This window comes from Lactuca virosa, chromosome 5 (assembly GCF_052849685.1).
Source record: "Lactuca virosa cultivar CGN04683 chromosome 5, Lactuca_virosa_CGN04683_v6, whole genome shotgun sequence".
NCBI classification, from domain to species: Eukaryota; Viridiplantae; Streptophyta; class Magnoliopsida; order Asterales; family Asteraceae; genus Lactuca; species Lactuca virosa.
The window spans coordinates 433312873-433324112 of record NC_136430.1 but is presented as its reverse complement, the minus strand read 5'-3'; positions in this window follow the sequence as shown (position 1 = coordinate 433324112).

Below are 11240 nucleotides of genomic sequence, written 5' to 3'. Positions count from 1 at the left end.
AAGACGGGAGCATGATAATGTGCATCGATTACAGAGAGCTGAATAAAGCGACGATAAAGAACAAGTACCCGTTGCCGAGGATCGATGACCTGTTCGACCAATTGCAAGGTTCGAGCTATTTCTCGAAGATCGATCTTAGGTCGGGATACCATCAACTAAAGGTGAGGGAGCAGGATATCGAGAAGACTGCGTTCAGAACAAGATATGGACACTATGAATTTTTGGTTATGTCGTTCGGATTAACCAATGCCCCAGCAGCTTTCATGGATTTGATGAACAGGGTTTGTAAACCATACCTTGATAAATCCGTGATAGTATTCATAGACGATATCTTGATTTATTCGAAGAGCAAGCAGGAGCATGAAAAGCATCTGCGTGAGGTGCTAGAAGTCCTGAAGAAGGAGAAGCTGTATGCAAAGTTCTCTAAATGTGAATTTTGGATTCAAGAAGTCCAATTTTTAGGTCATGTGGTTAACCAAGAAGGAATAATGGTTGACCTAGCAAAGATTGAAGCTGTGATGAAGTGGGAACAACCAAAAAGTCCTACGGAGATTAGAAGCTTTTTAGGATTAGCTGGATATTATCGAAGATTTATCCAAGGCTTTTCTTCTATTGCTACTCCATTAACAGCTTTGACCCACAAAGGAGCTACTTATGCTTGGAATGAGAAGCATAAGGAAGCCTTTGAGAAGTTGAAGAAGAGATTGTGTGAAGCACCAATTCTTTCGTTACCTGAAGGAGTTGATGACTTCGCAGTCTATAGTGATGCCTCTGGAGTTGGGTTAGGTTGTGTTCTGACCCAAAGGGATAAGGTGATAACATATGCATCGAGTCAATTGAAAGAGCATGAAAAGAACTACCCTACTCATGATCTGGAGTTGGCAGCGGTAGTGTTCGCCTTAAAGATATGGAGGCATTATCTTTATGGTACTAAGTGTAAACTTTTCACTGATCATGAGAGTCTTCAATATCTCTTTAATCAGAAGGAATTGAACATGAGGCAACGGAGCTGGCTGGAACTACTCAAGGACTACGACTGTGAGATACTTTACCACCCTGGTAAAGCAAATGTTGTTGCTGATGCTCTCAGTCGGAAGGTAAATCTTGAAAAGAGAAGGCCAAGAGCGTTGAGAATTGAAGTTGTCTCTACAATTGTGGAAAGTATAAAGAAAGCTCAGGAGGAAGCTTTAGAAAAGAATGACCGAAAGGAGGAACGTTTGGGAAAAACATTGGTGTTTGATACAAACGGTCAGGGATTAAAGGTATTCAAAGATAGGATTTGGGTACCTAGGACGGGAGGAGTAAGAGGTCTTCTGATGGAATAAGCTCACAAAACCATGTACTCGATTCATCCCGGCAGTACGAAAATGTATATGGATCTAAAACCCTATTACTGGTGGCCGACGATGAAGCTCGATGTTGCTAAGTATGTGGCCGAGTGTGTAACTTGTGCTAGGGTTAATGCACAACATCAGAAACCGTATGGGAGTTTAGAACCTTTACCTGTACCCATGGGTAAATGGGAGGACATTACCATGGATTTTGTGACTAAACTGCCCAGAACAAGGAACGGTCACGACATGATTTGGGTGGTCGTTGATCGCTTCACTAAGAGTGCGCATTTCATAGCCGCTAACGAGAAATGGTCTATGGATAAACTTGCGAATTCTTACGTGAAGGAAATTGTGAGGCTACACGCTGTTCCGTTAACGATTGTATCCGATCGTGACAGCCGTTTTACCTCAAGATTTTGGAGGAGTCTACAAGAGGAATTGGGTACCAAGTTGTGTTTGAGTACAGCTTACCATCCGCAAACTGATGGTCAAAGCGAACGAACGATTCAAACATTGGAGGATATGCTGAGAGCATGTACCCTAGAATTCCAAGGTAATTGGGATGAACATTTACCTCTAGTAGAATTTTCCTATAATAATAGTTTCCACTCAAGCATTAAGATGGCACCTTATCACGCCTTGTATGGAGAAAAGTGTCGAACGCCATCATGCTGGCTGGAAGCTGGGGAAAAGCAGTTTATGGGACCTGAAATAGTCCATCAGACTGCTGAAAAGTTAAAAGTGATAAAGGAAAGGATGTTAGCTGCTCAAGATCGACAAAAAAGTTATGCTGACAAGAAAAGACAACCGATATCCTTCGAAGTTGGAGATTCGGTTTTACTTAAAGTCTCGCCGTGGAAGGGACTTATAAGATTTGGTAAGAGGGGAAAGTTGAGTCCAAGGTTTATTGGACCATTTAAAGTTCTTTAGAGGATCGGGAATCAAGCTTACAAGCTAGATTTACCGGAAGAACTGGAGGGTATTCATAATACCTTTCATGTGTTCTATTTGAGAAAGTTCACGGGAGATGTGCCCGACATAATTCCCATTTCTGAGTTAAGGTTGGATGAAAACAAGAGGTTGATCGAAGAACCTGAGGCAATCGTTGACCGTAAGACTAAGAAGTTGCGACGCAAGATGGTCGATTTAGTGCTTGTGCGTTGGAAACATACGAATGGGCCAAATTCACTTGGAAAACGGAGAGTGACATGATGAGTCGCTACCCGCATTTGTTTGCTGATGTGTGATTCCGGGGACGGAATCATCATAAGGGGGAGAGAATTGTAATACCCGTGTTTCCAGGCTAGGCATTAATATCGACATTATAGTCTAGGTTAACCTTTGTAACTCATTTTGAAGAAATGAAAAGGAATTATGTGAATATTATGTGTTTTATGCTTAATTATTAGGGTTTAATTAATTAAGAATAAAAATGAGCGTCAAAATTAAATTTTAGATAAAGCCGATATCTATTAAGAAACTTGTAGTGGGCGTGACAAGGATTACGGATATATAAAGAATGCCGAAATCCGAGTTATAACGAAGAAGTTATGACCTGTCGAAGTTTCGCGACAAAACCGGCACGGGGCCGAATGTCGTAAAAAGTGAGTTTTCGATAAACTACTTTTTGGCCTTAGTGATCTAAACGAAACTCGTAGTGTTCGTTAAACCGAGAGTAGGTATAAAAAGAACGCCCAAATTTGATTGCGTATGAAGAAGTTATGATTTTTCGAAGTTTCAGCTTAGCAGTAGACAGCTAAAAACTCGAATTTTAGATCGAGTGATTTTTAGCCGACACGACCTAAACGAGAATCGAAGGTCTCGTCATTAGTAGCTCAACGGTAAAAAGTATGACAAAAATGGACGTCAGATGAAGAAGTTATGAATTTTTAACGGATTTCCTGTCCCGGTCTGTTAAAACCAAGGTTCTAAATAACGTGAGACGTGGCTTGACGGCAAGGTAAAAGTTAAGACATGACAAGCCTTGGCGAGCCATGACGTTTTTCAAGGCGTGACTATTTTATATATATTAAAAAAGATAAATCATATAATTATTGATTTTTATCAAGTATATCAAGTTTTTAGAAGTGTTATATTAGTATTTAATATAAAAAGTTAACAAAAACTCAATTATTTTAGGCCCGATAAAAAAAAATCGAAAAAAAACAAAAAAAAAACTCGCGCTATATCGCGATAAGGCGCGCATTGACACGTTATTTGGGCGTCACGCTTAACAAACCCGCCTTAGACGTTTTCGTAACGGCTACACCACGCCTCGCGCCATGGCACGCCTTGAGGCGCGCCATGGCGCGTTTTTTAGAACCATGGTTAAAAATAATAATATAAAAATTAAAGTCAAAATTAGCCGACGAAGTCTAAACGAAAGTTGTAGAGCGTAATTTTACCTACACGTGCATATAAATAATGTCAAAAACGGAGCTCGTATGCGAAAGTTATGGATTTTAGAAGTTTTGGCACGAAAATCGAGAAATAATTCCAAAACCGGGAATTTTCGCACACGTGGACTTCGGCCACGTGTCCTCGCCTCGCATGTGCCACGTGTTCGAAATGAGGCTGAGTCATCCGAGCTGCTGAAGCGGTCCAATGCATGTCCGACGCGTGTCTACTATCACATGTCCGAAGCCCTCGCAAGAAGCCACGAATCCCCCCTACTTCAGACCTAGACCTCGGTCCAGTAAGAAGAGGACAACAGCCCCTTCGCACGCGCAGACCATGTGCGAGCACATGCGCACCCTCGCCCAGCTGCTGTCGCGTGGCCTTCGCTCCCGATTCCACCTGCCCTCGCATGCTGACTCCTCCCTTCTAACCGACTTCGGACTCCCCTATAAATAGAGGGCTTGCGAGCCTTCTCGGTTAGTTTTGGAATTTTGCCATATTTAGCCCCTTTCTTCGTATTTTCTTCATCTTAACATTCCCCAAAGCCCCGGTATCGATTATAACCCCTGAAATACGCCACAAAGAGCCCGAGAAGCCCGGAAAATTTATCTTTTCGGTTTCGAAGCCCGACCCTCGCAGAGCCCGGTTTCTAAATAAAACTCCCGATTTTATTAGAAACGAACGTTTTAGGAAACGAATTGCTGCCCGATTTTCATCAAAACAAGTGAGTGTATAGTCACTTTCATTTTACACATAGATATGAAGTATTTACCTTATAATACGTGCTATGTGTAAATATATTAATTGTTTATTTGAAGTGACTGTTGAGTTGATGTTGTATATAAGTTTTAAACTGTATATATATATATATATATATATATATATATATATATATATATATTTATCTACAAATATGTTGGGTAGAAAATGGGTAGATAGTTGGTGTGTGATGAAATAAAGTGATGAGAGGCCTCGATGTGATTTGTGATTCAGTCATCTAGCGGAGTTTGGATGACAACCACAGACTTTCTAGACAGTCCAGTGGAAAACATTAGCAGGCCCGCAACCTGTAGGTGTTAATGAACTTGAGTGTTTATTCGCTGTACTCCATCCCCCTCATGGTTGCCTTTAGGACATGTATGGCTGAGGAAACCCCTTAGCAGTAGTGTCCATCCCGATGATATTCTTTAGGCTAGGTCCCTTGTGAAAAGTGTTTAGGGACGTAAAGTGAGGATAACAGGAACGGGTAATCAGGGTTATTGTTGATTGGTGAACTTAATAAGTTTATTATTACTGTGGGTTGAAAACCCTATATGCTCACCAGGCTCCCAAGCCTAACCCACTCAGCTTTTTATGTTACAGGTAGTAGACCCCGAGCATAGTCGGAGGACGATGAGAGATTTTTGGATTATAGGCCAGTAGTTGTATATAACTGTTGAAAGGCTTATAATGTCTTGTTTATGCTTTTGGTTTGTATCAGTACATGACATCCCGAAGTTTTGATATGAAATGAAATTATATATTTCTTATAGAAAGATTTTGACAAACTTTTATCGTATTTTGTTTTGGGGACCAATTCCGCAACATCTTTTATAAAGATTTCTCTGATTTGATTTTAAAAAGCATAAATTAAATCGGTCTTTTTTGGCAGAGAAATTAGGGGATGTCACACAAGGCACCAAAGTCACAGAGACTTTTGCCAATGATATTACAAAGCATTCCACTAGAGATTGATTACAAAACAATTCCATGGAAATGAAGTCTCACATTCAAAGAGCATTCCTTGAACATCCTTCTTTCATTAAGGTTACTAATCTTACACACATATTTTATAACCAACTTCCACTTATGGAAACATTTCCATATTCCCATATGACCACCAATATCAATATGGTCCTTCCAAAATTTTACTATACTTCCAACTGTCCACAAGCAACCAATCTTCATCGAACCTCAGATCATCCTTGACAATTGTTTAATAACTTTAGTCATATCCAGTTCTGGTCCTTTTTTCCCTCTTAATGCCCTAGGCATTTGGAAAAGTCAGAATAAGCAAATATTATAGCATATGAAATCGATCCTATACCTAAAGCATATGAGATACGATTCATAATGTCTTACATAAAGACATGATACTTAACCAGTCTCTTGCTAAAATATTCCCATATATAGAATTTCCTATGTTGAAATATTTCAACATGATATTTCATATATGACCATGACTAAGTTTGATTAAAATTTCAATCTAAACTATTAGATTCGAAATGAAGTATAAATATTCTCTCTCTTAAATCTTTCTATAGCGAAACAACTTCCAAATTCTGCAACTTTGCAAATTTATAACTTTGTTTCCTACAAATAGCATTGCTAACTCGCAACACTTGACATAACAATTATTCTCCCACTAGCATAATAATTACATTCTTACTAGCATAACAATTATGCTCCCACTAGCTTTGACATGTACCAAGAAATCAGTTGGACTTCTAGAAATCAATACTTATTGACTTTGTTACCAAAGTTCAGATTTATGATACGTGGTGCTTTGATGAGCCTTTTCCTAGACTTCTCAAGCTCATACACCTTTCAATAGATAGCTTATGTGTGTGTCTAAACCTTTTTAAGAACTTATATCGTTAAGTCCCAAATGTTCAAATTATTTGCCATTTCTCACAATTCGAACTATGAAAAGGGATGCCGTGATCATACTTGAATTTGAGAACACAATTATCACAACTGCTAACTGTAATCCTTTAAAATCTATTAGTGAAAGTGTTTCCTCACAATCATTTTCATGAAGTAGAGAGAAACCTCTTGCCACTTAGATTTTATGGTGTATGTGTTCCTATCTATGTGAACATGTCATTTCAAACCACTATCATAAGACAAGGTTTATGACAAATTCAAACTCATATGGACTGAACCTGCTTATTCTTAATTTCTTGCCATCCGGCAGCACAAGGGCCTACCAGTGCTTCCAGGTTATTGAGCAGCTCACCCATACAGATCAATGCACTTTCATCAATCATGTGTTATGAAATCAAATGAGAACTCATAGAACTCACACGCATAGTCAACTTAACTGGAATAGGCATAGAAACAAGAATATGTCAACACGATAGGTCATTAACCTCAGGTCGTGTGCTAGTGATAACTAAAAGGTTCATTCTTGATTAGTTCTTGAAACTATTCAAGACCATTAAGACTCCCACTGACCTCTTGACATATAATATTCTTTGTCAAGGAGCATTCCTTGACAAACAAATTTTCAAGAGTTAGTGTGTGCTCTTATCAAGACAACACTTCATATAATTGGTCTTAGTTGGTCTTTGTTTTAACCAAAACATCACAACTACCAATTTCAAATGTGCAAGAGTTGGAAAAAATTTCTACTCCACATCTTATGAGATGTTATAAACCTACTTAGAACATGTCACTCATGGTACAACTTGGAGTAACTAGAGTATGACTCTAAGACCCGATTTTGGAACGAAGTATGACTCAACTTCTTGATTTAACCATTTCGAAATCCATCTCTTCATGATCAGACTCAACTTGCTCTTCTTTTAAGCTTCCTTCTTTTTATTTGATCCTACAAAACATCAAAATGCAATCTTATCACATCATGTATTAAGAATCTATAAATAGGAACTTAATAGAGTTAGATAGTGGATATACCTGAAGTAGAGTCATACAATTTGACTTTACCATCCTTGCGATCTTTCAGGTAGACACGGCAGCTTCGCATCCAATGCCCCTTCTCTTGGAAATATAAACAAGTGGACTCTTTTGGAATGGTACATGGGACTATCTCAGAATCAACCTTTCTCTTTCTACTGTGAAGAGAAAACTTTTCTGGACTTCCAATGTTGTCACTGTCAATGTCCATGGAACTTTGGAAGATTGATCCTTCAGACTCTTTTGCTTGACCAGTGCTTTTCAGCATTTCTGCTTCAGCAACAATAAGCAATTATGTTAGATCAATAAGGGTCACGTCGCGATCTTTCATATAGTAGTCCTTAGCAAACTGACCATATGAATCGGAAAGTGACTGAAGAACCAAGTCAACAACCAACTCCTTTGGAAAAACGACTCCCAACATTCCCAGTCTGTCAACGTGCGAATTCATGTTTAGAACATGTGCACATACAAAGTTGCCATCTTTATGTTTAGAACATGTGCACATACAGAGTTTCCATCTTTATGTTTGCATGCCAATAGGGCTTGAGTAACCTTGAACTTTTCAAGTTGACGAAAACGTAGGTCAGGGAGAATCACTGGAGGAGGTGGAGGAAGAGAAGTATGATTTCCGGTTCCACCAATGCACTAAGAAGGGATTAATCTTTCACCTCGATCGACATGTGGAATATCATCTTCATGAGGAAACCTTTTTCCAAAAGGATAAGGAAGACCATAGTTGTCAGAACTAGACATCTATAAAAGGGAGAAATTCAAGTTAGTTGATTTAATCCTTAATATAACACCCAAATGATATATTAAGGCTAGGACCCAACACAATAATTCACAATTCGGAAGAGGGATGTCGTAATCCAATTACAAGATAAGTAAATGACGATTTACTAATTCCACCATGAAAACAAAATTTTAAACGAATTAGGTTTTAGACGAAACTCCTAGATCCTTTGAGATTCATTGAACTTTTCAATGACATGTTTAATCTCAATTATGCCCTTCAAGTTTGTGACTGGGATACCGAGGATCACAAACAAGGTGTGAATAACCATACAAATTAGCTTGGTACTCTCGGTGTCTTTTATCAACTAATCAATGTGCCGGTTAACCACACACGCTCCACTAACTGACAAATAAGATGCAATGTGCAATTTCATGGGTTAGCATCAAATTCACATTTTCCTAAAGTAACTAAGATTTGGGAATTTATAAAATCATTTAGTTGCTTTACAATTCATTATACTTTTAATGAGGATTTAGAGTCCTATCCTACCCGTTCGGCTAACGACCCTCCACTGATCAAGAGTGCGGTGGGTTAGAGTGGATACCCAATGGCGGTAATTTTACATGCCGCTTCCTTAAACACCCCTTATATACCAGCTTCGTGAATGAGGCCTACTAACGGTAAGACTGACTTTGCTTATACATATATAATATATTAGACTTTTAATTTTATATAGTATAATGGTGTATTTTAAACTTTTTAAAAAACTAGGTGGTTTAATCTTTTAATAAATTAAGCTTTTAATTTAATTAATTTTAACCCATGTCAAGGAATTATTAATTGTCTCTTAATTAATCTTTTAATTAAATTATTAATAAAACCATGAGGGTGTAATTTTAAACTTATTCAAAATGAAGGATTTAACTATTTAAATTTCTAAAATCAAAACTTTTAATTTTAAATTTAAACTATAAAACCAAAAGGGGCAATTTGAAACTATTCAAAAATACTAGGATAAATCTATGAATCAAAACAATCTTATATTATCCAAATTTAACCATATCTTCAATTTTGATAAGGATATCAAGTTACCAATCAGGAAAATCGATTTTAGGCAATAAAAACGAGTTATGGTAATTATCCAAATCAAAATCAAATCTGAAAATCAAAATTTTAGGCAACTGACGAGTCAACTCGTCGAGTTGGGTTCTGGACTCGACGAGTTCACCCAACTCGTCGAGTTCATCATGGACTCGTTGAGTTCATCATGGACTCGTCGAGTTCAAGTGTCAGGTAGCAGAAAAATCGATTTTGTGATCTTTGGACAGTTCACTCTTGCAACAATTCAATAGAAAAACATCCTAGGCTCTGATACCACTGAAGGGTTTTGAGCATATCTACATTCCTATGTGATCATGCAACCCTAATTGCTTTAGATCTATTTTTTCTCTATTGAACATACAAATATGAACACCAAAGCAATAACCCTATGGACTAGCATACAATTTCGAAATCATGTAAAAAACTAGGGTTAGAAGATTACCTCACTTGTTATATTGTAATAACAAGAACAATCCTTGCTTGATCTTGACTTCTGAAAGCCTAGTGCCCTAAGTGTTGCACCTCTAATGGAGTCACAAACACTCAATGCAAAGAATGACTTGGAGAGATGGTAGAAATCAGCCAGGGTTTCTGTTTTGAGTGCATAGGCCGAAAAACTTAGGGTTTAGGAGGTTTATATAAGGCTAGGTTGCTTAGTCTTCAAGCTAGACTTGAATAAGGAAACCCTAGTTCCTAACTTAAGCCCACAACAATCCATGGACCTCCTTGGTAAGCCCTTGGACGAAATCTTATGGGGTAACCCATAAATTTCGTCCACTCCACTTACAAGGAGTCCTAAGCCCAGTTTCACAATTATCAATGATTTGCAAAACAGCCCCTCCATTATTAATCAGTTCCTTTTAATCCCAAAATTAATATCAAATTAATTTCTGATTAATTACTAATTAATAATATGATTTCCAAATAATATATTAATCTTGTAATATATTAATAAAATCATTTTGAGTACCAACTTATTATTCATATAATAAATCCTACTATCTCTCCACTTGTCATCATATCAAGTTGCATGAGTGAGGGCAACCCAAAAGGACCATGCTCATCATCAAATCAAGTACATACCAAATATAGTTATGGGCTTAGACGTCTAATCCAACAAAAATACCATTTTACCCCTTACCTAGTTTGGTCCAAGACTAAGGCCCAAACTGTCAATCTAAAAAGCCCAAAAACCAATTAACCATCCAAGGCCCACATATGGCCCAATTTTCCAAATTGGCCCCAAATCCCTACATGGACCTTACCCTAAGGCCCACTAATTTATCCTAATCCAAACTCTTACATTCAGGTGGCTCAACAAGGCCCCGAGCCACTAAGCCCAAAGAAAAGCCCAAATCTGAAGCCCGAACATGTGAAGTCCACCTGACTGAGTACGTGCGGCGTACCCAGCACGTACGCGCAACGTACTCGCTTGAGGGCTTGTACGCTAAGCTTACCTGCGTGTACGCCCATCGTACTCACCCATTCAGCCAAAACTGTATTTCAGTCCTTAATCCTTTAAGACATAGCCCTAAGACATAGATCTTATTTCCTTGAGCTGGAATATCACGTAAAGTTGATAACTTTAAGTTCATGCATGGCTAAATGAATCTCTTAAGCTTAAAATGGACTTAATAAGTGACTTAATGCATGCATGCAACCAAAAATATCATAAAGCTTGCACCTTTATGCTTAAGGAGACCAATACAAACTCAGATTTAAAAGAACAAGCCCTTAAAACGACTTAACTCTTCCATCAACCCCAAAAGGGACCAAAAGCATAATAAACAAACTATGAAGAGATCTAAACATATACAAGCCAAGATGCAAACTTGATACCCCAGAAAGCTTGCACACACGATGGTGATTCAGGATCCAAAACCTTCTCACCAAGCAAGGCAACTTCAAGCCCCTCTACTTCCTTCACAAGGCAAAAATGGCCACCAAAGTCTTCTTAATAGCTCAAGAACACCACAAAGAGGCTTAAGGGT